We start from the raw sequence: 27,626 nt of genomic DNA, 5'->3' as shown, positions 1-27,626 counted from the left end.
ACATCGATAGTTCCCTAAAATAATAAATGTTGTAAATTTCCTTGAAAAAATGGAAAATTGCTGCTTCATTTTTAAACCTCCTCAAATGCTAACAAAATAAAAGAACATTTTACAAATGGTGCTGATGTAAAGCCGACATGTGGGAAATGTTATTTATTAATGGTTTGCTGTGGTATGACCATCTGGATTAAAGGGATAATCATTCAAAGTTTGAAAACTGCTAATTTTTTAACATTTTTCTCAAATTTTTGATACCGTGTTTCCCCGAAAGTAAGACCCTGTCTTACATTAATTTTACCCCAAAAAGTCCCACCCTGTCTTACTTTAGGGGGAGGTCTTACATTAGCCGGAAAAAAAAATGACAATTTTCAAATTCAGTACAGTACTTAACGTTACACCGTTCAACTGGAAAGCAGACAACAAATCAAAGTACGGTAACAGTAACACACTACAGTACGGTACTGTACGGTAATTGCCGTATACCCTCTGCCTGCATACCATAACAGTGCCGTATCCCACTGCACACAGCCCCATACCCCATAACAGTTCCGTATCCCACTGCACACAGCCCCATACCCTATACAGTACATGTTTCCCTACTTGGTTTTTAAATGCTGGACGTTTTCCTCTGCGGTGCGGCTGTGGGTGCGGAAGGCCTGTGCTGCAGGGAACGCTGTGCCAATCAGCAGGGAAACAGCGGTGACGTGGGGCTGGGGCAGCCAATTACAGCCCGAGCTGCTGGGCCAATCAGCACTCGAGCTGATTGGCCAATCAGCGCTCGAGCCGGGGGCCGGCGGTGACGTGGGGAGCAGGGGCGGCCAATGAGCTGTTGAGCTGGGCGGATTGCGGGGTTAACACGGCGAGTTAACCCCATGAGCGCTGGACCCGCCCAGCTGCACCTGAGGACACCTCTGGAGCCTGGGGACCCAATGGGGGACAGCGGCGGCCCAAAGGTAAGGGCCTTACATTTCACAGCGGCCCCCCCAACCCTGCCTTACATTCGGGGGAGGCCTTACATTGGAGGACCCCCCCGAAACCCCCACCCTGTCTTACTTTCGGGGGGGGTCCTACTTTCGGGGAAACAGGGTATTTGTTATAAATAAACACAAAACATATTGACCTAAATTTACCATTATCATAAAGTATAATGTGTCACGAAAAAACAATCTCAAAATCACTGGGATTTGTTGAAGTGTTGCAGAGTTATTACCACATAAAGTGACACTGGTCAGATTTCAAAAGTTTGGCTCGGTCACTAAGGGGTTAAAGCTGGATGTGACAGTTTCTTGGGAGTGCTTTATAGGAGAAAACTGAATGGGGGGTATTGTAGGAACCCCTGGATCTTTGTATACTGCTTTTGGGTGATTGATTTTTATGGAAAAGCTCTGGTTACCATTATTCTTTTAATGGGGGCTTTGGTTGCCACTGTTGTGAGGGGGGCGGGAGCTTAATGGCTGGATGTGGCTCGTGACCCTCTCTCAGAGCTGAATGTGGCTCTCAAGATCAGAAACGTTGGGGACCTCTGCTTTAGGCTATGCCATAGGTGCACTGAGCCCTACGGCTATGCCAAGGGTGTGCTTAAGCTCCCTCATTTGCATATGCCTATTTTTTTTTCATGCAAACTAACCCACTATCAGATATGCTACAAATGTGATTTTTTTTTTTTTTTTACAGTGGTTTCACAAATTATGGGGGTGACAGACTCCCTTTAACATCAGCTGTACCTAACTAACCATGATGGGCTAAGTTGATATGGATGCTAAAATAGATTATGTGGCAAACACAGACCCCACCAAACTTGGCAACACAGCAAAATTTAGATTTATATGACGAGTATATTTTGGGAAAAATGGTAACCAGATCTCACTGATGTGGATTGTTAATATACCTGATTACTGGTTTGTTACCTATCAATGTGCCCAGAAAGAAGGGCGTCTCCGCACTCTATACGGTACAGGAGCACAGTGATGCAGGTTTTACCTGTAATAGCTGACACTGGTATTGAATTTAGCAACCCAGGAGCCGAATCCCACTCCGTATTACAGATAGTGGTGCCATACTGCCACAGTAGTCACGTAGAAAATAACATGGGCGAACGTACCGCCGCTCATACCGGAGTATGGAAAGAGCGCAGTGTACTCGTCCGTGTGAGAGATTATAATGCCACACACAATAATAATTTCATACGTTGTGGGATAAGCGTCACGGACTAATGTTTTTAAATTCTTTTTACCAGTTGCCAACATTCCTGCGTTTTTTTTTATACTATAAGCTTTTATAAGGCAGTTTTTGATGTGTATTAATTGAAGCCATGATACAAAAAAAAAAATCCTAGTCTTTTCTCTGTTAATGATGACCGTGGCCGGGAAATATATCTAAAGCTGCTCCAAGCTGCACTGTGTGGACATGTCCCATTGTAAGCGAGAGCAACCTGTCCAAGGAAGAGTTCCACAGAAGTTCTGCTCTATTCTCTCTCCTGGAAGGATATTCTTCTACATCTTCTAATGCCATTTTCTTTCTTGTTTGTAGCAGTCCGTACTGGTATATGTGATAATGGCGACGTCTTTCTGTAAATAAGAGAAGCGTTAGTGGTGAAGTTGCTAGGTGTAGGGCACAGTGTTGTGTGTATGATACAGGAAGCGCACATGGATACAGCAGTGCCCGCGACATTTCAGCATTTAGCTTTTGTAGAAACCTATGGTAATAAAAATGCAAAGCCGAGCTGTGAGGAGTTCAGCGGGAGCGAAGATCAGGTCTGGTGAAATCAATGTAATGTGGAACATCTCATCCCATCGGACCATTGTGACACCTGTAGCAGGTAACGGCGTCACACTTCACCCTCAGGTTTTACCCAGAATGTGGGCGTAACGATGTCCATATTAAACTGCTATATGGAGCAAGGAACTCGTGAAATCCATTGCTTTTCATACTGGGCGCGTGCCTTTTTATTAGCCGCAGCCATAATCAGGATTTCTGAGATTTGAGCATTCTTGGCATTCTTTATTTCTTAAGAAAGAAAGCACCATTGTTACCAATTTGGGTCTAAATGAAGCCTCATTTAGTTTTGCATGTGAATTTCATTCTATAATATGTTAAGCAGCACAGAATCGGATGCCATCAATAAAGTGCTTCTAAGGCCGGTGTCACACTTGCGAGTGCAAGCGAGAAACTCGCATCAATACCCGGCACTTCCGCAGGCACTCGGGACCGGAGAGTTCAGCTGTATATATTTCTATGCTGACACCCACTCCGGTCCCGAGTGCCGGCGGCAGTGCCGGGTATTGATGCGAGAGACTCGCACGAGTTTCTCGCATTGTACTCGCACGTGTGACCCCGGCCTAAAGGGAATACCCTACATATAACCGCATCCGATGGGACATGCAATGTATTGACAAGCACCCGCTGCCTGTGATGAGACGCCAGGCCCAGGGCCTATATTACTGCTACTTACACGGGCCAAGTTATACAGAGCTGCTGTATATTGTTAGGCAGTGGGGGTCTCTGTACTCCGACGTCTTGGCTTATGCTGGCACATGGGAATTTCTTTCTGCCTACTCTGCGCGGTAGTTTTGATTTATTTTTTTTCATAGGAGTCAATAGATACTGAAAAATAATATGTATACCAACTATGAAAGTTGTATACAAGTATTGTTTTTTCTTTTCCGAACTGATATTTTGTTTTGAAGTAAGAAAATAACTTGGAACCCCACCTGGCAGATCATGTGTGACAGAGCATGCCATAAAGCCGACAGTGCTAACTCGGGGTCTACTGGATGCAACATGGAACCCGTGTCGTGTCTCGCTTTCTACTTTCTGAGCAGCAACAAATGTCCAATACTGAAATAAAAAACAGCAATTAGGGTTATTTAAAAGGCATCTGTCACCAGGTTTTTCCTCTGTAATTTGACAGCAGCATGATGCAGGGGCAGAGATACGGATTCCAGCGATGCGTAACTTACTGGGGTTCTAGTGGTAGTTTCAGTAAAATCAGTGTTTTATCATCTGGAGGATAGGACTTATCTCCTGCCATATAGTCCTCCTGCACTGTAACCCCACTCACACCACTGATTAGTGGATATCTGCCTCTGCAGAGTGTAGACAGAAAGCTGCCAATAGGTTTGGGCGAGGTTATACAGAGCTCAGTATTCAGAGAACTGATGGAGCTACAGCAGAGAAAGCAGTGATTGTATATAAACTGCAGTAAAAAGCCCAGTAAGGTAACGTTCACACTAGCGTTATGCTCGTTTGCGTCTGGCGACGCATGCATCATGCGCCCCTATATTTAACATGGGGGACGCATGCGTTTTTTTTTTGTTGCGTTTTGCGACGCATGCGTCTTTTTTGCCACTAGCGTCGGACCAAGAAAACGCAACAAGTTGCATTTTTCTTGCGTCCAAATTTCGGCAAAAACCGACGCATGCGTCGCAAAACGCAGCGTTTTTGCGTGCGTTGTGCGTTGCGTCGCCGATGCAGCGGCGCACAACGCTAATGTGAACGTAGCCTAAGTGACACATCTCTGGAGTCAGGGTCTCTGCCTCTACATCATGCTGCTCTCAGATTACATAGCAATAAACTATAGATAGATTCCATTAAAAAAACACATTAGTAATTAATGTACACAACTTTCGCCAAATACCCAAGTGAAGGAAATCTAAAAAATATAGGGTATTCGGTGGGTTTGGAGAATGTTACAAACTCCATGTGTGAGAAATTTAGCTGCAGTTTTAAATGCTTTTTGAACTTATTCTGGTTTCAGCATATTTTTTTCACCAATATTACTTCTGTAAGACTCAGACTTCCTTTTTGACGTCCCAGTATCTATTGGACTGATCAACATAAAACCCTCTGGTGATCTCAGTATTGTTCACTAGGGCTATGGAGGCTGCAACTAATAGACACATGCATATGCATAAGCTGTAACGTGGTCCACTGGATAGATAGGAGTATGCACCCAGTGCCGGCCTGGGGGTGCCAAGGGGCCCACCAGTATCGTCAACCCCAGTTTTCAGCTACATGCAAATGTGACGTAATCTTCCTTCACAAATTTCTGTAGGAATAAAATGGGCTGATTGTTAAATAACTACACTGCTCAAAAAAAATAAAGGGAACACTAAAATCCCACATCCTAGATATCACTGAATGAAATATTTCAGTTGCAAATCTTTATTCATTGCATAGTGGAATGTGTTGAGAACGATAAAACCTAAAAATGATCAATGTAAATCAAAATGAATATCCCATGGAGGTCTGGATTTGGAATGATACTCAAAATCAAAGTGGAAAATCAAATTACAGGCTGATCCAACTTCAGTGGAAATGCCTCAAGACAAGGAAATAATGCTCAGCAGTGTGTGTGGCCTCCACGTGCCTGTATGACCTCTACAACGCCTGGGCATGCTCCTGATGAGGCGGCGGATGGTCTCCTGAGGGAACTCCTCCCAGACCGGGACTAAAGCATCCGCCAACTCCTGGACAGTCTGTGGTGCAACGTGACGTTTGTGGATGGTGCAAGACATGATGTCCTAGATGTGTTCAATCGGATTCAGGTCTGGGGAAGGGGCGGGCCAGTCCATAGCTTCAATGCCTTCATCTTGCAGGAACTGCTGACACACTAATCCCAAACTGTTCTTCAACTATATCAATAGTAAAAGAATAAAAACTGAAAATGTAGGCCCCTTAAAAAATAGTGAGGAAAGAATGGTTGTAGATGACGAGGAAAAAGCTAACATATTAAACACCTTCTTCTCCACGGTATTCACGGTGGAAAATGAAATGCTAGGTGAAATCCCAAGAAACAATGAAAACCCTATATTAAGGGTCACCAATCTAACCCAAGAAGAGGTGCGAAACCGGCTAAATAAGATTAAAATAGATAAATCTCCGGGTCCGGATGGCATACACCCACGAGTACTAAGAGAACTAAGTAATGTAATAGATAAACCATTATTTCTTATTTTTAGGGACTCTATAGCGACAGGGTCTGTTCCGCAGGATTGGCGCATAGCAAATGTGGTGCCAATATTCAAAAAGGGCTCTAAAAGTGAACCTGGAAATTATAGGCCAGTAAGTCTAACCTCTATTGTTGGTAAAATATTTGAAGGGTTTCTGAGGGATGTTATTCTGGATTATCTCAATGAGAATAACTGTTTAACTCCATATCAGCATGGGTTTATGAGAAATCGCTCCTGTCAAACCAATCTAATCAGTTTTTATGAAGAGGTAAGCTATAGGCTGGACCACGGTGAGTCATTGGACGTGGTATATCTCGATTTTTCCAAAGCGTTTGATACCGTGCCGCACAAGAGGTTGGTACACAAAATGAGAATGCTTGGTCTGGGGGAAAATGTGTGTAAATGGGTTAGTAACTGGCTTAGTGATAGAAAGCAGAGGGTGGTTATAAATGGTATAGTCTCTAACTGGGTCGCTGTGACCAGTGGGGTACCGCAGGGGTCAGTATTGGGACCTGTTCTCTTCAACATATTCATTAATGATCTGGTAGAAGGTTTACACAGTAAAATATCGATATTTGCAGATGATACAAAACTATGTAAAGCAGTTAATACAAGAGAAGATAGTATTCTGCTACAGATGGATCTGGATAAGTTGGAAACTTGGGCTGAAAGGTGGCAGATGAGGTTTAACAATGATAAATGTAAGGTTTTACACATGGGAAGAAGGAATCAATATTACCATTACACACTGAATGGGAAACCACTGGGTAAATCTGACAGGGAGAAGGACTTGGGGATCCTAGTTAATGATAAACTTACCTGGAGCAGCCAGTGCCAGGCAGCAGCTGCCAAGGCAAACAGGATCATGGGGTGCATTAAAAGAGGTCTGGATACACATGATGAGAGCATTATACTGCCTCTGTACAAATCCCTAGTTAGACCGCACATGGAGTACTGTGTCCAGTTTTGGGCACCGGTGCTCAGGATGGATATAATGGAACTAGAGAGAGTACAAAGGAGGGCAACAAAATTAATAAAGGGGATGGGAGAACTACAATACCCAGATAGATTAGCGAAATTAGGATTATTTAGTCTAGAAAAGACGACTGAGGGGCGATCTAATAACCATGTATAAGTATATAAGGGGGACAATACAAATATCTCGCTGAGGATCTGTTTATACCAAGGAAGGTGACGGGCACAAGGGGGCATTCTTTGCGTCTGGAGGAGAGAAGGTTTTTCCACCAACATAGAAAAGGATTCTTTACTGTTAGGGCAGTGAGAATCTGGAATTGCTTGCCTGAGGAGGTGGTGATGGCGAACTCAGTCGAGGGGTTCAAGAGAGGCCTGGATGTCTTCCTGGAGCAGAACAATATTGTATCATACAATTAGGTTCTGTAGAAGGACGTAGATCTGGGGATTTATTATGATGGAATATAGGCTGAACTGGATGGACAAATGTCTTTTTTCGGCCTTACTAACTATGTTACTATGTTACACTACAGCCACATGAGGTTTGGCATTGTCCTGCATTAGGAGAAACCCAGGGCCAACCGCACCAGCATATGGTCTCACAAGGGGTCTGAGGATTTCATCTCGGTACCTAATGGCAGTCGGGCTACCTCTGGAGAGCACATGGAGGGCTGTGCGGCCCTCCAAAGAAATGCCACCCCACACCATTACTGACACACTGCCAAACCAGTCATGCTGAAGGATTTTGCAGGCAGCAGATCGCTCTCCACAGCGTCTCCAGACTCTGTCACGTCTGTCACATGTGCTCAGTGTGAACCTGCTTTCATCTGTGAAGAGCACAGGGTGCCAGTGGCGAATTTGCCAATCCTGGTGTTCTGTGAAAAATTCCAAGCGTCCTGCACGGTGTTGGGCTGTGAGCACAACCCCCATCTGTGGAAGTCGGGCACTCCGACCATCATCATGGAGTCGGTTTCTAACCGTTTTTGCAGCATGTGAAATTGATTGTCAAACAGTGTTGTTTTCTAGGTGGACAGTTTGATTTCACAGAAGTTTGATTTACTTAGAGTTATATTCTGTTGTTTAAGTGTTCCCTTTATTTTTTTGAGCAGTGTAAGATGCTGCTATTGTCAGTACAAAGTGAATCAAGTGTATTGTGCCAAGTACTGATCTTATAAGAGGGCCCACCAGAGGATTCTCCTACTCTCCTGCGGGGCAGTCCGAGCCTAATACACTACACATGCAACTATCCCATCCTTATTAGCCACACATAATTGGTAACCCTCTCTGTTTTTGTTTTTGCTCAATATTATTTAAAGAAAGTACATTTAATTTTACATAATCATACATATTGCCGAATTTCAGAATTCCCATCATGTACACGCCTTTTGCAAACAATAGTCTAACAATAAAGAGAGTATGTTGCAGACATATTCCCATCACCCTGCATACATATCTGTTGTCCTCAGATAGTATCTGTTAATGATTTTCTTTGCAAATATTAGAAGTGACGATGTTCAGCATACTACACTTATTTCTATTAATCATTGTAATTAACGTTGGTATCTGACAAAGGACATTTTAATGTTTCACTGTAAGATAACAACTAATACAAACAAAATATATAAATGGATGAATTTAAAGAATATTAATCATAATTCGTTTATAACCTGTATCGGATTGGGTGATTAAGATGAGTCAAGTGACAGGTTGAATGATGGAACTGGATTAAAATTAACTTTATTCAATCAAAATAGAAGATAAAATGTCATAAAAAGTGGTGATAGGTGAAAACACCATGAAAGTATCCTCAAGAAAATAAATGTAAAAAAGGAGTGCAATAAGATATAGCTGACAACAGAAATGCGTCACCCTATGTATGTTCATAAATAGCAGAACTTTGGCCTGTTAAAAGGGTTAATTATATGAATAAAAATTGACATGTATAAAGCTAAACTGAGTAGAACCTTAGGAAGAATAACCGTAATATAAATAAATACAGATCAACAATCGGGGTTAAGATTGAGGATAACAGAAAATACATGAGGGGGGGGACAAGATTATCTACAACCCATAGTGTGTGCAAAAGATAACTGGTAGGTGTTACCTTAAGGCCCCTTCACATTAAGCGACGCTGCAGCGATACCGACAACGATCTGGATCGCTGCAGCGTCGCTGTTTGGTCGCTGGAGAGCTGTCACACAGACCGCTCTCCAGCGACCAACGATGCCGGTAACCAGGGTAAACATCGGGTAACTAAGCGCAGGGCCGCACTTAGTAACCCGATGTTTACCCTGGATACCATGCTAAAAGTAAAAAAAAACAAACACTACATACTTACCTACCGCTGTCTGTCCTCCAGCGCTGCGCTCTGCTTCTCTGCTCTCCTTCTGTACTGTCTGTGAGCCGGAAAGCAGAGCGGTGACGTCACCGCTCTGCTTTCCGGCTCACAGACAGTACAGGAGGAGTGCAGAGCACAGCGCTGGAGGACAGACAGCGGTAGGTAAGTATCTAGTGTTTGTTTTTTTTTACTTTTAGGATGGTAACCAGGGTAAACATCGGGTTACTAAGCGCGGCCCTGCGCTTAGTTACCCGATGTTTACCCTGGTTACCAGTGAAGACATCGCTGGATCGGTGTCACACACGCCGATCCAGCGATGTCTTCAGGGAGTCCAGCGATGAAATAAAGTTCTGGACTTTGTTCAGCGACCAACGATCTCCCAGCAGGGGCCTGATCGTTGGTCGCTGTCACACATAACGATTTCCTTAACGATATCGTTGCTACGTCACAAATAGCAACGATATCGTTAACAATATCGTTATGTGTGAAGGTACCTTTAGGTGTTTCGCCATGGCTTCTTCAATGGAGCGGAAAAAAAACATGCAAATGAGTGGCCTCCAAAGCACTGCTTACTACTTAGTCTACATGAATGGCTTTTCTATCTCCATGAATACCCACTAGGAGTATGAACTCTGGTAGTGAAAGAGGCTGCACCTTAGAAGTGTGTTCACATCTCTGCAAGGTATTCAGAGCAGGTATCTTCATCTCAGCGCTCAGGTAGATCATGCTGTGTCCTACATAAACAGTGCTACATCGTGTGCCTGAACTATGCCATCAGCAGTAAGTCCTCCAGCACAGTTGTACCTATAGAGCCAGCGTGGCAGCACTGCCTAGTCTCGTTGGCACTCGGTACAACAGTGCTGGAGGAGTTGTTGTTAATGGCACACGATGTAGTAGTGCTTATGCAGAGCACACAGGGCAATCATCCTTCATACCGTACAGGAGAGCAAACACTCAAAACATGTCTTCCCCTCCACTGCTAGAGTTCATACTCCCAGGACATAGTATTGGAGTACAGACAAGTAGACCAAGGAGTAGAGTTGAGCGAATTTGTTCGTATTTGGTCGCCAAATCTGAATTTGCCATATTCGTGCCAAATGTATGTTTGATCGGTTCCGAGCGTATTCGGTAAATTCTAGTCCCATTGACTCTAATGACGTTCGGCTGTGTTCGTTGAATATTGAAAAAACAATATTCGATGCCGATCGTATTCGGAACTGAATCCGAACAAGTTCGCTCAAAACTACTAAGGAGGAGCCAGTGGTGTGGAAGTCACTTAGATGCAAATTTTGCTACCGAACTGAAGCTAAGTCTCTTACCAGAGTGAAGAGATTTGCAAAATTAATTTTCAAGGCTGAATAGAATTAGCAATTTGAAAGTTTAGTTACTCTTTTTAAAGGTATAGATACCATATCGAGAAAAAAAGTGACCCCCAGCACCGGTAGTTGTCTCTTTTTCAGTATTGTGCGTGGCACTATGTTAGTTGATAAGTCACCGGTAGTTCTGAACACATTAAACAACATCTGCATTATTAGCACAAAAATGTCCATCATCTGTTCACATCCAAATAGTGGGAATTTCTATGATGAAATCGTCACTAATGAAAGGCCATGTATTTACTGGGTATTTCCCCTGCTAGTTGGCGGTGCATGTTCTACATGATCTACCATACATGTTCTACATTTACTTGATGGTTTCATATGTTCAATGCTCATTCTCATGAGCTCGTCTGTCTGTGACCTCTTCATCCTCTGCCCTTCCTGTCCATTTTAGGTAATGCCAAGGGAAAATTGTGAACTGAAAACAGGAAACCAATAGCCGTGGCTATCAGAAGACATTTCCTACAAAGTTTCAGCGTCTGAGTAATATTTTCAAGTAAGGCTTCACCCATTTCCTGTCAGTGTAGAACATGTTGCCCATCCCCGCACCTTAAACTTGTGTTTCTTCTTTACCCTCCAATAAAGCAGACTGACCTGCATTAAGTCTCTGGTTTATGGACAGAAAAGTGGATTTTTTTTATATTAACCTGTCTATACAGCATTGTAGGGGTCCGGATTCTGAGCTGTGTCTGCATGTGCCATATATTTAATGACGGTAGTAATAGAAGAAAATAGCAAGCATTAACATTGGTTACATATGGCAAGGATATGTCCCTAGTGTCCAGTCTATGGGGTCAGCAGGGATTGTTCTGGCGAACACTAGAAAAGTACTGGGCAAGTTCATCTTTGGAGATTAGTTGTCTGTGTATGTGAACAATAAAAAAATAGGCCCCTCACATCTTTAGTATTAAATTAATGTACAGGTGCCCAAATACGCTATATGGCCAATATACAAACATATACAGTATATATACACAATGCCTCAGCCCACTGCACCTAATGAATACATGAACTTCATATTGTTATCAGTTAGTGTTTTCTGATCAAAGAGCACAAAAGCCATCCAACCACATCATGGTGTACCTTTTAATATGGATGGTCCCTAATAATTTGCAATTAAAACCTTGTATGGGAAAGATGGGTGTACAAGGGTGCTGAGCCCTGAAGGGGGCCACCCCACTTTTCCCCGATATATATACTACACATAAAAAAAAGAATAGGCCTCACACACCTTTTAGTACTAAGGAACCATCTGTATTAAAGGGTACACCTTGACGTTGGATTTTGCCCTCTTTGATCAAAAAACGCAAACTACGGTAAGTACCTAACATTTGCAGCAATATTAGAAGTCAGATATTCATTAATCGCAGTGTGTGAATGCATCATATTTGTATATAAAGGTAACCCCTTTTACTACACAAAATTATTTTTCATCAGTGGTATTAAGCACAGTTCTGTTAGATGTACACAACATTACTGGCGAGAAAAAGCACAATAACCCGTGAAAAAGGCACAGCTGACAAAAACCTATTTTTTTTCACCCATGAAGCAAATACAGTAGAACACAAATGTTATGGCCACAAGTTCGGTTACAAGAGGTGCATCAGCTGTGTGAATAGAAGTAAGAGGTTCCTGAACTGAAGCCACCATGACAGAGTTGTCAATAACTTGGAGGGTTCTTGTAAAAGATCTACACTATATTCTTGGGCAGAAAAAAATACTAAAACCTATTTAGTTACTGTAAAACCTAATTTATATCAAAATTACTCTGATTATTAATTTGTCTCCGTGCCAAAGGACAAGAGGTAACATTGAATTACCTAGAAGCCACTACAGTCATGGCCAAGTGTTTTGAGATTGCCACAAAACTGTTTTTCACAAAATTTGCTGCTTCAGTGTTTTTAGATCTGTTAGATGTCTCTATGGTACACTGAAGTACAATTATAAACATTTTTGGGCTCATCTGTTGGCATGACACAAGAATTCATGTCTGGATAATCATTCCTCCAGATGGGCTTCATTAAAAAAAAAGTTATCCCTTTCCTTTGCGGTTCAAATCCTTATACTTCCTGCAGTATGTCTGACTTTATTAACCTCTTTACGATCTATGACGTATAGGCACATCATAGGTTACCTTGCTCTCTTTTTCATGTGCCCCTAACAGCTGCGGATGGAATCACCTCCACTGATCAGCTGTTATTGGTGTGGGCAACCACCGGACGGAAATACTCACTTGTGGAGCTGCTCCATTTTCTGACCGTGCCCGACGCCAGGAACTGCATATCTGCCTCCTCTACAAATCAATAGTAGGCCGATTTGTAGTAACAGGTCGTGGCCACAATCAGAAGATGACCAGCTCCACAAGTGAGTACTTCCGGCTGGTGTTCGCCGCTGATAACAGCTGATCGGTGGTTGTGCCGGGTGTCGGACCCCAGAAGATCAGACATTGATGACCTATCTGAGATTCATCAATGTTAAAGTAGGGGTCAACTTCTTTAAATAAGTGAAATTCCCACATTTTTCCAATACAGAGGGGGAGATTTTTCGAGCAAAATGTGCCAGAATTCTGGTGTGTTTAAAAAAAAAATTGCCTTATATTACCTGCCCCTTACTAATGATGTGTTTTAGGCATTTGCCCGACAAAGCAGGCTTGACTTCACTGAAAATGAGAGCACGTCTGCCACAATGTAAGCCAACTAATAAGTGTTTATCAAATTTTAAGACTTAAGTTTGCACTGTCTAGGAATTTAGACAGATTTGATAAATCTGCCCCAATGTGTCCAGTATAGTGAGAAATTCAGATATTATTACATGAAGTAATTTTGGTTAACAATTTAAAAAGGAATGCAAACTCTATTTTTGAGTTATTAAAATCTGGACAACTGAGAAAGGGGATGTTCAAGGCCTGGCCAGCATGTTACTTAATGAAAATTGGCCCTGGGGATTTTTGCTCTGTAGTTTGCTGGGATCCCTTTTCTTCTTCCTATTGTATATCGTGAAATCTTTCCATTGAGCTGTTAAATATTATGTCCCACCACTCCCTTCCAGGACAGAGGATGTGAATAAATTCCCAGTAGGCACACCCTTAACTCCAATTTTGTATAGATACATTCTGTACTAAAGATTATAGTAACTAATTTATTGTTTGTATTTATTGAATTTTGTAATAATAATAATCTTTTTATAATAATAATCTTTATATTTATATAGCACTAACATATTCCGCAGTGCTTTAGCTTTCCACACATTACCATTGCTGTCCCCAATGGGGCTCACAATCTAAATTCCCTATCAGTATGTCTTTGGAATGTGGGAGGAAACCGGAGTACCTGGAGGAAACCCATGCAAACACGGGGAGAACATACAAACTCCTTGCAGATGTTGTCCTTGGTGGGATTAGAACCCAGGACTCCAGCGCTGCAAGGCTGCAGTGCTAACCACTGAGATACTGAGCTGCCCCAGTATAAGTGAAACAAAACATGTTGTAAAAACTGCTAGAAGGAAAAATGAAAATATTCATACTGAAATAGGATGTATGACTTTGTGTTACCTCGTCGATCTGAAAAAATCCCACAAGGAGCTGCTGCAGATATAGGGTGAGTCCTCTAGTCCCATAGATTAGACAAAAATTGGAAAAATATAAAGAAAAGACAAGTTGCCATGATAGGCCCTGGATTTGAAACATACTGAAAGGGCAATGCGGTCTGTTATTTAAAAAAAAGATTTATAGAAGGAAATCTGAAAAATCTTTGGCAGAAAGAGCTCATAATGGGACACTTTTTGAGGGAGATGGGAAATTCATTACAATGACTAACGTTTCAATTTATTCCTATCCTCTTATGTTCCCTTGCAATCCACTTTCACTGCCCAATCCCCCCTCCATCAAGACTGGATATACATCAGCTCCTCACTCCCATGCACTTCTCACCTTCCTGAAAAACCTCAGCCCATCTTGCCCAAACACACTGCACAAAAAAACTTCATACACTTCCAAAAACTACTTGCTTTTTATCTTCTTACTCCTACTGATTTCGGGGGACATCTCCCCCAATCCCGGTCCCCCATCCCCCAACCGCTACCCTACCTCATATCAAAACCTTACTAACCTTATTAATATTACTTGCACTCCCTCATCTCTCTCTTTCAATTGTGCCCTTTGGAATCCACGATCTGTATGTAACAAGCTTCCTTTCCTGCACAACTACTTTGTGAACAACTCTCTGAATCTGTTGGCCCTCAATGAAACCTGGATCCAGGACTCTGACACTGTCTCCCCTGCTGCCATCTCCCATGGTGGCTTACAATTCTCCCATTCCCCGAGACCCACAAACAGACCTGGTGGTGGAGTCGGCATACTCTTGTCCCCACAATGCACGTTCCAGGTTATACCCCCAGTTCCATCACTCTCATTCCCTTCTTTTGAGGTCCACACCATCAGGCTCTTTTGTTCCCTCTCCCTCAGAGTAGCGGTCATATACCGGCCCCAAGGCTCACCCACCCACTCCCTGGACCACTTCTCAGCCTGGCTGCCGCACTTCATGTCCTCAGAACTACCAACCCTTATCCTGGGAGACTTTAACATCCCCATTAACAGCCCCACTTCCACATCTGCATCCCAGCTTCTATCACTAACCACTAGGGTTGAGCGACCTTTACTTTTATAGGATCGGGTCGGGTTTCACGAAACCCGACTTTTTCAAAAGTCGGGTCGAGTGAAATCAGCCGATCCTATAAAAAAGTCGGGGTCGGGGTCGGCCGAAACCCGAATCCCAATGTAGTGCATTGGGTTTCCATGGTTCCCAGGGTCTGAAGGAGAGGAAACTCTCCTTCAGGCCCTGCGATCCATATTTTAGTGTAAAATAAAGAATTAAAATAAAAAATATCGCAATACTTACCCTCTGACGTGCCCTGGTACTAACCGGGAACCTTCCTTTCTTTGAATCAGCGCTTTCAGGACCTTCGGTGACGTCGCGGCTTGTGATTGGTCGCGCGACCGCCCATGTGACCGCCGCGCGACCAATCAGAAGCCGTGATGTCACCGCGACGTCACCGAAGGTCCTGGAAGCGCTGATTCTTAGGAAGGAAGGCTGTCGGAAAGAAGCAGGGCGCGTCCGAGGGTGAGTATATTCCTATTAGGTATATACTCACCCTCGGACGCACCCTGCTTCTTTCCGGCAGCCTTCCTTCCTAAGAATCAGCGCTTCCAGGACCTTCGGTGACGTCGCGGTGACGTCACGGCTTCTGATTGGTCGCGCGGCGGTCACATGGGCGGTCGCGCGACCAATCACAAGCCGCGACGTCACCGCAAGGTCTTTGAAGCGCTGATTTGAAGGAGGAAGGTTCCCGGTTAGTACCAGTGCGCGTCAGAGGGTAAGTATTGCGATATTTTTTATTTCAATTCTTTATTTTACACTTAAATCTGAATTCCGATACCAATTCCCGATATCTTAAACATATCTGGAATCGGTATCGGAATTCCGATTCCAGATTCAGAAGATCGCCGACTTCATGGCCGACCCTACACTGGGGTCGGGTCGGGTTTCATGAAACCCGACCTTGCCAAAAGTCGGCGACTTCTGAATCTTACCGACCCGTTTCGCTCAACCCTACTAACCACTTCTCTAGGCCTCTCACAGCTCTCAACCTCTGAAACACACAAAGACGGTAACACCCGGGACCTGGTCTTTGTCCGGCTCTGTTCAATCTCATACCTAGATAACTCACCACTTCCCCTCTCTGACCACAACATTCTATCCTTCACACTCACAATTCCTCGCCCACCCCAGCACTCTCCTACCTACCACACATTCAGAAATCTACATGCCATTAACCCTCATACACTTTCAGACTCCTTACACTCATCATTGTCCCCAATCTCTTCTTTTTCCTGTCATGATCTGGCTGTACATCACTACAATTACACTCTTAGAAGCACCCTTGACCAAGTAGCTCTCCTCACCCTCAGAACCTCCAAACACAGAGTGAAACAGCCCTGGCTCACATCGCAAACCTGATTTCTGCAGCGATGCTCTAGTAGTGCTGAACGCTTATGGAGGAAAACTCACACACCAGAAGACTTCATACACTTCAAATTTATGTTAAGGACCTATAACTCTGCCCTTCACCTCGCCAAACAGTCCTACTACACCACCCTGATCTCCCCACTATCCAACAACCCCCAAAAACTTTTTAACACCTTTCACTCCCTCAGGCCAAAAGCACAAGACTCTATTACAGACATTTGTGCTGATGACCTGGCTTCCCACTTTATAGAGAAAATAGACGAATATCCATCAGGAAATCCGCTCCCAGACACCAAGCGCAGCGACTCCCATCCCTCCCTGCATCTTCCCTGGCTCACTCTCCACATTCGATCCTATCACAGAAGAAGAAGTCTCCAAGCTCCTCTCCTCTTCTCGTCCGACTACATGCACCATCGACCCCATTCTCTCATACCTTCTCCAGTCTCTCTCTCCAGTCGTCACAACTCACCTAACTACAATTTTTAATCTCTCCCTCTCCTCTGGCATTTTCCTCTCCTCCTTCAAACACTCTATCATTACTCCATTACTAAAAAAAAACCTACCCTCGACCCATCCTGCACAAACAACTACAGACCGGTCTCCAATCTCCCCTTCATCTCAAAACTCTTGGAGCGCCTGATCTTCTCCTGCCTTACCCGTTACCTCTCCACTCATTCCCTCCTAGACCCTTCACAGTCCGGTTTCCGCCCCCTACATTCGACAGAAACTGAACTCATCAAGGTGACCAGTGACCTTCTGACAGCAAAATGTAACGGTGACCACTCTCTGCTCATTCTCCACGAACTTTCTGCAGATTTCGACACTGTTGACCACCCTCTCCTATTCTCTAGGCTCCAGTCACTAGGCATTAAGGACACTGCTCTCTCCTGGTTCTCCTCCTACCTTTCTGACCGCTCCTTCAGTGTTCTGTTCTCTTGCTCCTCTTCATCTCCTCTTTCTCTCACTGTTGGAGTACCTCAGGGCTCAGTCCTTGGCCCCCTTCTCTTCTCCCTCTACACAGCCCCAATTGGACAGACCATCATCAGATTTGGCTTTCAGTACCATCTTTATGCTGATGACACACAACTATACATGTCATCCCCTGACCTTCCCCCCGCTGTACTACAGAACGCCACTGACTGTCTGTCTGCAGTCTCCAACATCATGTCCGCTCTCTATCTGAAACTCAACCTCTCCAAAACTGAACTTCTTCTGCTCCCGCCTTCTACTAACCTCCCTAAATCTGACATTTCCCTCTCCGTAGGTGGCACCATAATAACACCCCGGCAGCAGGCACGCTGTCTGGGTGTTATGTTTGACTCCGATCTCTCCTTCACCTCCCACATACAATCTCTTGCCCGCTTGTGCCGCTTACACCTAAAGAACATCTCTAGAATCCGCCCTTTTCTCACTATAGAAACAACAAAACCCCTCACTGTCGCCCTGATCCACTCCCGCCTGGACTACTGCAATGCTCTATTAATTGGCCTCCCCCTTACTCGACTTTCTTCTCTCCAGTCTATCCTTAATGCGGCAGCCAAGGTTGTCCATCTGGCTAATCATTACTCAGATGCATCCGCTCTTCGCCAGTCATTACACTGGCTGCCCATTCATTACAGGATACAATTCAAAGTGCTTGTTCTCACCCACAAAGCTCTCCACAGTGCGGCACCCCCATACATCTCCTCCCTCATTTCGGTCTATCAGCTTAGCCGACCGCTGCGCTCTGCAAATGACTTTCGACTAACCTCTGCACTAATCTGTACGTCCCACTCCCGACTCCAAGACTTCTCCCATGCTGCGCCAATCCACTGGAATGCTCTACCCCAAGATATTTGGACCATCCACAACATGCATAGTTTTAGGCGCTCGCTCAAAATACATTTGTTCAGAGCGGCCTACCATGTTAACTAATCAAAGTCATTTTATGTTTGTGTGTGTGTGTAGCCCTGTTATGATCCGGTGACCTTGGAGCTGCATGAGAACTTTCACTGGAGAAAGTGGCCACTATACTGACTGCAAACCTGAACTTAAGACCGCAACTAGAAGTAGCCGTGGAGTGTACCTAACACACCTAGACACCTCGTCACAGCCGGAGGACTAATTTCCCCTAAAGATGGAAATCGGAATACTATCTTGCCTCAGAGAAAATCCCCAAAGGATAGACAGCCCCCCACAAATATTGGCGGTGAGTCGGAGAGGAAAAAACATACACAGGCAGAAAAAACAGGATTTAGCACAGGGGGCCACTCTAGCTAGATAGGACAGGATAGGACAGAGTTCTGTGTGGTCAGTATTAAAACCCTTCAAAAAATCCACAGCAAAATATACAAAATACTTCCCACATCCAACTAAAGATGTAGGAGCGTATATCTGCAACTCCAGTGAATCCAACAAACAGAGCAGGAATAAACTGAAACAAGCACACAACAGTGTGCCACGGATACAAAAACAAAACACTTATCTTTGCTGAAATTGGCAGCTAAGCAGGTGAGGCCAGGCTGAGATCCAATACTTCCAAAGAAACATTGACTACTGGCAAGGGCTAATGAATCCTGCACACTTAAATATCCCAGTCAGAACAGCAATTAGCAGATACACCTGGCCAGGACTGTGACTCAGAGACAACTGCATTCCCACCTACCACCACTGGAGGGAACCCAAGAGCAGAATTCACAACATAGCCCATTCACTATCTCCATCTGTCCCCATCCCCTGAAGATGGCTGGACCATCATTGTAAATACATCATTGTAAATACACACCTGTACTTTGTATCTCCCCCTCCTCATTGTAGATTGTAAGCTCTCACGAGCAGGGTCGTCTTATTTTGCTTTATTGTATTGTTAACGTTGTTACCTATGACTGCTGTGTTTGAAACTGTTAAACTGTAAAGCGCTGCGGAATATGTTGGCACTATATAAATAAAGATTATTATTATTATTAATTGTTTTCTGTGATCGTAGTTCAGTCCACGTTTTTCTTATTACCCAACCCCACAAAAAAAATGCTTTTATAGTGACTGATTTCTATAATTCTGGTAAATGAAAAGTATGGAAAGATGTTGGAGCACATACAAATCAGTAAAATGGGACGTCATTCCCAATCTCCAACAGACAAAAATCGCATGGGATTAATCGCTACATTTCATGCGATACTATTTGTGCAGTAGGGTTTACACAGTGTGACAGATATGCAGGGACCACAAAAAGTTCAACATAAAATGTCTTTATTCCAGAAACTCACATAAACTGGAAAATGATATACTTCGGTTCGTAGCCAGGTCCTCAAAAAACGGTCCGTATTCCAACCTGCTGTCGTGAGCAATGGCACCTCCGTATATCTTGGGTGCGTCAGCCACCTTGAAGTCCCTGAATCTTTGTTCGCTCCACACAGACCTGAGTTGCACAGTTGCCTCCTGCTCTGCGGCTCGCCAAAACCAAAACTGACACACCCAAGGCCAAACTGAGAATCGTGACATTTAGCCACTCCCAAAATCCGGAGTGGAGAGAGGGATTCACCCCACCTCCAAACCTGCAATTCCCTCCAAAAATAAAAGCCCATGTTGGATTTTCCTCAAATCTGACTTGGTCAACTACTTTGACCAAATCCACACTTACTTTTACTTTGCTTTGTAATTGACAGACGTTTTGCTTTAAACACAATGCGTTCCTCCGGGTTTAATATGTCTGTATACTCATCCTGGGAGACAGATATCGGCCCTTGTATATGATCCCCCTCACTGCCTCACACATTAATGTCATTTATTGTATAGCACGCCTATGCAGTCTTTATTACTGTATATTGGACACAAATTAAAAATGAGGCTAATATACATTAACATTGTGAAATGATCAGGACTGGTTTGGAATTGCACAATTTATTGACACATTTCAACACTGCCCATAACAACTCTTTTGGAATTTGGTTTTGGCGCATTGAACATATATATAGAAGAAAGCTGGAAGGGAAGTGATATTGCTAATATTTTAAATAAAAGATTTGGATTTACCATCTCCGCACACTTGTCAATTGTATACTGAATTTGGACTTCAAATTGAAAAGTTTTCTTATAAAAAAAACTAGCTAGGTTGTTATACGCGATGCAGTTTTTGTATTTTGTTTTGCTTAATTTTTATATTTTATTCTAAATATAATAAAATAACTTTTACATTTTATGTCTAGTAATAGCTGATGATTATGGTTGTGCAATATACTAATATGCACAATATCAGTATGAAATGTTAAATGAATCGCGATATACAGTATATATATATATATATATATATATATATATATATATACAGGTCCTTCTCAAAAAATTAGCATATAGTGTTAAATTTCATTATTTACCATAATGTAATGATTACAATTAAACTTTCATATATTATAGATTCATTATCCACCAACTGAAATTTGTCAGGTCTTTTATTGTTTTAATACTGATGATTTTGGCATACAACTCCTGATAACCCAAAAAACCTGTCTCAATAAATTAGCATATCAAGAAAAGGTTCTCTAAACGACCTATTACCCTAATCTTCTGAATCAACTAATTAACTCTAAACACATGCAAAAGATACCTGAGGCTTTTATAAACTCCCTGCCTGGTTCATTACTCAAAACCCCCATCATGGGTAAGACTAGCGACCTGACAGATGTCAAGAAGGCCATCATTGACACCCTCAAGCAAGAGGGTAAGACCCAGAAAGAAATTTCTCAACAAATAGGCTGTTCCCAGAGTGCTGTATCAAGGCACCTCAATGGTAAGTCTGTTGGAAGGAAACAATGTGGCAGAAAACGCTGTACAACGAGAAGAGGAGACCGGACCCTGAGGAAGATTGTGGAGAAGGACCGATTCCAGACCTTGGGGAACCTGAGGAAGCAGTGGACTGAGTCTGGTGTGGAAACATCCAGAGCCACCGTGCACAGGCGTGTGCAGGAAATGGGCCACAGGTGCCGCATTCCCCAGGTAAAGCCACTTTTGAACCATAAACAGCGGCAGAGGCGCCTGACCTGGGCTACAGAGAAGCAGCACTGGACTGTTGCTAAGTGGTCCCAAGTACTTTTTTCTGATGAAAGCAAATTTTGCATGTCATTCGGAAATCAAGGTGCCAGAGTCTGGAGGAAGACTGGGGAGAAGGAAATGCCAAAATGCCTGAAGTCCAGTGTCAAGTACCCACAGTCAGTGATGGTGTGGGGTGCCATGTCAGCTGCTGGTGTTGGTCCACTGTGTTTCATCAAGGGCAGGGTCAATGCAGCTAGCTATCAGGAGATTTTGGAGCACTTCATGCTTCCATCGGCTGAAATGCTTTATGGAGATGAAGATTTCATTTTTCAGCACGACCTGGCACCTGCTCACAGTGCCAAAACCACTGGTAAATGGTTTACTGACCATGGTATTACTGTGCTCAATTGGCCTGCCAACTCTCCTGACCTGAACCCCATAGAGAATCTGTGGGATATTGTGAAGAGAAAGTTGAGAGACGCAAGACCCAACACTCTGGATGAGCTTAAGGCCGCTATTGAAGCATCCTGGGCCTCCATAACATCTCAGCAGTGTCACAGGCTGATTGCCTCCATGCCACGCCGCATTGAAGCAGTCATTTCTGCCAAAGGATTCCCGACCAAGTATTGAGTGCATAACTGAACATTATTATTTGATGGTTTTTTTGTTTGTTATTAAAAAACACTTTTATTTGATTGGATGGGTGAAATATGCTAATTTATTGAGACAGGTTTTTTGGGTTATCAGGAGTTGTATGCCAAAATCATCAGTATTAAAACAATAAAAGACCTGACAAATTTCAGTTGGTGGATAATGAATCTATAATATATGAAAGTTTAATTGTAATCATTACATTATGGTAAATAATGAAATTTAACACTATATGCTAATTTTTTGAGAAGGACCTGTATGTATTTATACAGTGCTCAGCGTAAATGAGTACGTCCTCTTTGAAAAAGATTTTAATCAATGTCTCACTGAATACATGAACAAATTCCAAAGCTTTGACAAGAATGAGTAACATAGAAACATTTTTTAAAATCTATAACATGAAAGTAAGGTGAATAATATAACTTTCAATGCAAAATCTTCAGTTTTACACAAATTAGTTGATGCAAAAATGAATACACCCCACATCAAAACTTGCAATGTCTGGTATTTTGTATGACCTCTATCATTCATGGAATGAACAAGTTGGTGACAATACTGTAACATTTTTAGTTTTACACCCATCAAAAATGACCTCTTTTAGAGGCTGGATGATGGATACAGAGTGATGATTAACTTGTCTCTTCAGAATCCCCCATAGGTGTTTGGTTGGGGTCAGGTCAAGAGAAATACTTGGCCACTGAATCACTTTCTCCCTGTTCTTCAGAAACTGGGTTAAAAAATTGTCAAAATTTTCATTAGTGAGATATTGATTAATTAACCATTTCACCTTGGATGATTTTTTTTTTTTTTTTCGTTTTTTGTTCTCCCTTTCTTCCAAGAGCCATACCTTTTTTTTATGCAGTCAATATACAGGTCCTTCTCAAAAAATTAGCATATAGTGTTAAATTTCATTATTTACCATAATGTAATGATTACAATTAAACTTTCATATATTATAGATTCATTATCCACCAACTGAAATTTGTCAGGTCTTTTATTGTTTTAATACTGATGATTTTGGCATACAACTCCTGATAACCCAAAAAACCTGTCTCAATAAATTAGCATATTTCACCCATCCAATCAAATAAAAGTGTTTTTTAATAACAAACAAAAAACCCATCAAATAATAATGTTCAGTTATGCACTCAATACTTGGTCGGGAATCCTTTGGCAGAAATGACTGCTTCAATGCGGCGTGGCATGGAGGCAATCAGCCTGTGACACTGCTGAGATGTTATGGAGGCCCAGGATGCTTCAATAGCGGCCTTAAGCTCATCCAGAGTGTTGGGTCTTGCGTCTCTCAACTTTCTCTTCACAATATCCCACAGATTCTCTATGGGGTTCAGGTCAGGAGAGTTGGCAGGCCAATTGAGCACAGTAATACCATGGTCAGTAAACCATTTACCAGTGGTTTTGGCACTGTGAGCAGGTGCCAGGTCGTGCTGAAAAATGAAATCTTCATCTCCATAAAGCATTTCAGCCGATGGAAGCATGAAGTGCTCCAAAATCTCCTGATAGCTAGCTGTATTGACCCTGCCCTTGATGAAACACAGTGGACCAACACCAGCAGCTGACATGGCACCCCACACCATCACTGACTGTGGGTACTTGACACTGGACTTCAGGCATTTTGGCATTTCCTTCTCCCCAGTCTTCCTCCAGACTCTGGCACCTTGATTTCCGAATGACATGCAAAATTTGCTTTCATCAGAAAAAAGTACTTGGGACCACTTAGCAACAGTCCAGTGCTGCTTCTCTGTAGCCCAGGTCAGGCGCCTCTGCCACTGTTTATGGTTCAAAAGTGGCTTTACCTGGGGAATGCGGCACCTGTAGCCCATTTCCTGCACATGCCTGTGCACGGTGGCTCTGGATGTTTCCACACCAGACTCAGTCCACTGCTTCCTCAGGTTCCCCAAGGTCTGGAATCGGTCCTTCTCCACAATCTTCCTCAGGGTCCGGTCTCCTCTTCTCGTTGTACAGCGTTTTCTGCCACATTGTTTCCTTCCAACAGACTTACCATTGAGGTGCCTTGATACAGCACTCTGGGAACAGCCTATTTGTTGAGAAATTTCTTTCTGGGTCTTACCCTCTTGCTTGAGGGTGTCAATGATGGCCTTCTTGACATCTGTCAGGTCGCTAGTCTTACCCATGATGGGGGTTTTGAGTAATGAACCAGGCAGGGAGTTTATAAAAGCCTCAGGTATCTTTTGCATGTGTTTAGAGTTAATTAGTTGATTCAGAAGATTAGGGTAATAGGTCGTTTAGAGAACCTTTTCTTGATATGCTAATTTATTGAGACAGGTTTTTTGGGTTATCAGGAGTTGTATGCCAAAATCATCAGTATTAAAACAATAAAAAACCTGACAAATTTCAGTTGGTGGATAATGAATCTATAATATATGAAAGTTTAATTGTAATCATTACATTATGGTAAATAATGAAATTTAACACTATATGCTAATTTTTTGAGAAGGACCTGTAGTCATATTAGGGTTCTTGTTTTGCGGGATGAGTTGTACTTTTGAATGCCACCGTCATTCTACCAAGTGTACTGTAAAATGAGAAAAAAATTCCAAGTGCGGTGAAATTGCAAAAAATGTGCAATTCCACAAATGTTTTTTATTTACCATGTTCACTATATGGCAACACTGACCTGGGCATAGTGTGATTCTCCAGGTCAGTACGAGTACGGAAATACCAAATATGTATAGTTTTTTTTTATTTAAGTGGTGAAAAAATTAGACTTTTTTTTTGCTTTTGTCGCTATTTTCTGAAATACATTGAGATTTCATTTTTTGAGATTTGGGGATGGGTGACGGCTTACTTTTTGCGCACCGAGCTGACGTTTTTGATAATAATACATATAATGTTTTGATTGCCTGCTATTGCATTTTATTGCAAAGTTGCAGTGGCACAAAAACGTGATTCCGCAGTTTTAATTTTTTTTTTTTCGTTAAGCCATTTACAGACAAGATTTATTTATTTTATATTTTGATAAATCAGACATTTCTGAAGGCAGCGATACCAAATATGTATATTTTTATTTTTTTTTCCTTATTGTTTAGGGATTTAAACTTTTGTGTTTTGGTTGTAATTTTTTTAAAAAAACCTCTTTACTGTATTTAATAGTCTTGTTAGAGGACTTGAAGCTGCAATCATCCAATCACCTGTGCTATACATAGCAGTGCTTCAGCACTCCGGTGTTCACAGAAGGATCGTAATGACAGGCACAGGGGGTCATCAGCAGACCCCCCAGCTGTCAAGGCCCATCAGCGCCCCACGATCATGTCACAGGCGTGCTGATGGGAGCGTGAAATGTGCTTCCTGCCGGCGTGTTATATACCGCTGTCAATATGGGATTTAACAACCGTCATGTGCAGGAAAGATGCAGTCTCAGTGTGCAAGCCCACATCAAAGGCAGGGATGAAGCTATATGTCATATGTTATGATGGGGCTAAAATTTTACTTTTCAAAGGGGGTGTGTACTAATTTATGCTGAAGAAAGCAGGAGGAACCAACCATGAAAAACCAGAATGAACGCAGATAATAAAAATATATATAATTTATTGAATAAATGAGGAAGGTATCAAAGAATATACAGTTTAATAATAAAGGAGCACCAACCCAGGGCATGTAAAAGTCAACATATCAAAAGGGAGTCAGGTATAATGCCAAACGTATGCAGATTAGTGTATGCTACTGTACACTATATATACACACAAGTGTATGTGGTTATGGCCTATAACTGATGTGGAAAGTGCAGAAGTGCTCTATATACAGCATAGTTATGGGTGAACAATCACAGGGTAATGTAAGCTGTACTTACTGCAATGAAATATGAATGACAGCCATGAAGCTGAGAAATCGGAGCAGGAAACTGAGGGCTGTATGCATTCTCTTTCTATGAAGTCATGGCTGACAAAGGGGACCGGCTACATGCATTCCTCTACTGAACACCAGAGAATGGAAGTGCTACATACTGTATATCCTCACACATTACACAAGAGTAAAATTGCCAGTGATACATCATTGTTATTTTTGAAAGTTTTAGACCATTTTTTATTTTTTGTTTATATTAATATTTTTATCAAGTCAATGTTATAGTTAATGCTGGTGTAATGATGGGCAATTTTGGGGGGGCTTTTTAAAATTATTTTTCAGTCCCTATTACTTATATTTATATAACGTCACCATATTCTGCAGCACTTTGCGGACATTATCACCATTGTCCTGATTAAGGCTCACACTCTAAATTCCAAATCTGTGTGAACCTAGATTTATTGTAACCAAAAAGGTAAAAAAGAAGCAGCACAGCCCACAAAAGACACCCAGTGTGTATTAGGTCCTCAACACCGGATAAACTTCTATGAACGGGAGGTGCTCGCATATAGAAAAAAGAAGAAACATCTAGCAGCAATGAGATAAAATGCGGCAACACTCACCGGACCTGTGGTTGAAGTCTGTCTTAATGGCGATATGTGTACAAACATCTTCACGGCACGGGGGAGCGGAACGAAGGGAGAGGTGAGCAGGGAAAGAACGACGGCCGTTTCACGCCAACACCAGCGCTTCTATGGGTCCATATGTTTGTACACATATCGCAATAAAGACAGACTTCAACCACAGGTCCGGTGAGTTTTGCCGCGTTTTATCTCATTGCTGCTAGATTTATTGTAAATTTATGACCGAAATGTGATTGAGTGTATCTAGATATAAAAATAGAATTAAAGTGATTCTCCATCCCAGGACTGGAAAGTGGCTATATATTAGTCATGTGTAGTCACCCTATCTGGTTCTCACCGTTTGCCTCCTGCGGCCTCCTCCACTCAGATCAGCCATCTGTTCCTCCACAGCTTTCAATGTGGCATGAGGAGCACAGTGGAAAGTCTACACCACTCCTGCCCTACCTGTCCGGTGCTGTGGGGTAAAAAAGACAACAAAGACGTAGTTTAGACTTATCACTGATGGCCATCTTGGAAGTAGAAGGAACAGAAAACCGATCTGAGCAGAGGAAATGCAGAGGAAATGCAGAGGGCACCAGGTAGGGTGACTATACATGAATCATTCTTGTGAGGGAAGACATGGTGAAATCCACTTTTGAATGTTTAAGTGGCCAATTTCATCCAAAATGTCAGTGTTTTCCAGTATCGGTATTGAGCCTAAATTTTCCACCATGGCATAATATATTTGATGCAACTATCTAGAGATGTTAGACAGTTTTCCATCCTCACTCCAGCTCTTGAGTCAGTTTATGTTATTGAACACCTAGAAAAGGATCTTGCCTCGTTTCTTAAAACTTTCT

The 27,626-nt window shown here is 42.6% G+C and overlaps 1 long non-coding RNA gene across 1 annotated transcript; it reads right to left on the bottom strand.

Moving 5' to 3' along the window:
- Positions 1–1,860: 1,860 nt before the first annotated feature.
- LOC138676675 (uncharacterized) lies at positions 1,861–26,226 on the bottom strand. Its single transcript, XR_011320804.1, has 3 exons — positions 26,151–26,226; positions 3,711–3,837; positions 1,861–2,567 (listed from the first exon to the last, which is right to left on the bottom strand). It is a non-coding gene; the product is annotated as an uncharacterized lncRNA (long non-coding RNA).
- Positions 26,227–27,626: the final 1,400 nt, after the last annotated feature.

Source organism: Ranitomeya imitator, chromosome 4, assembly GCF_032444005.1.
Source record: "Ranitomeya imitator isolate aRanImi1 chromosome 4, aRanImi1.pri, whole genome shotgun sequence".
In the NCBI taxonomy this organism is placed as follows: Eukaryota; Metazoa; Chordata; class Amphibia; order Anura; family Dendrobatidae; genus Ranitomeya; species Ranitomeya imitator.
This window is presented reverse-complemented; position numbering and strand designations above follow the sequence as displayed.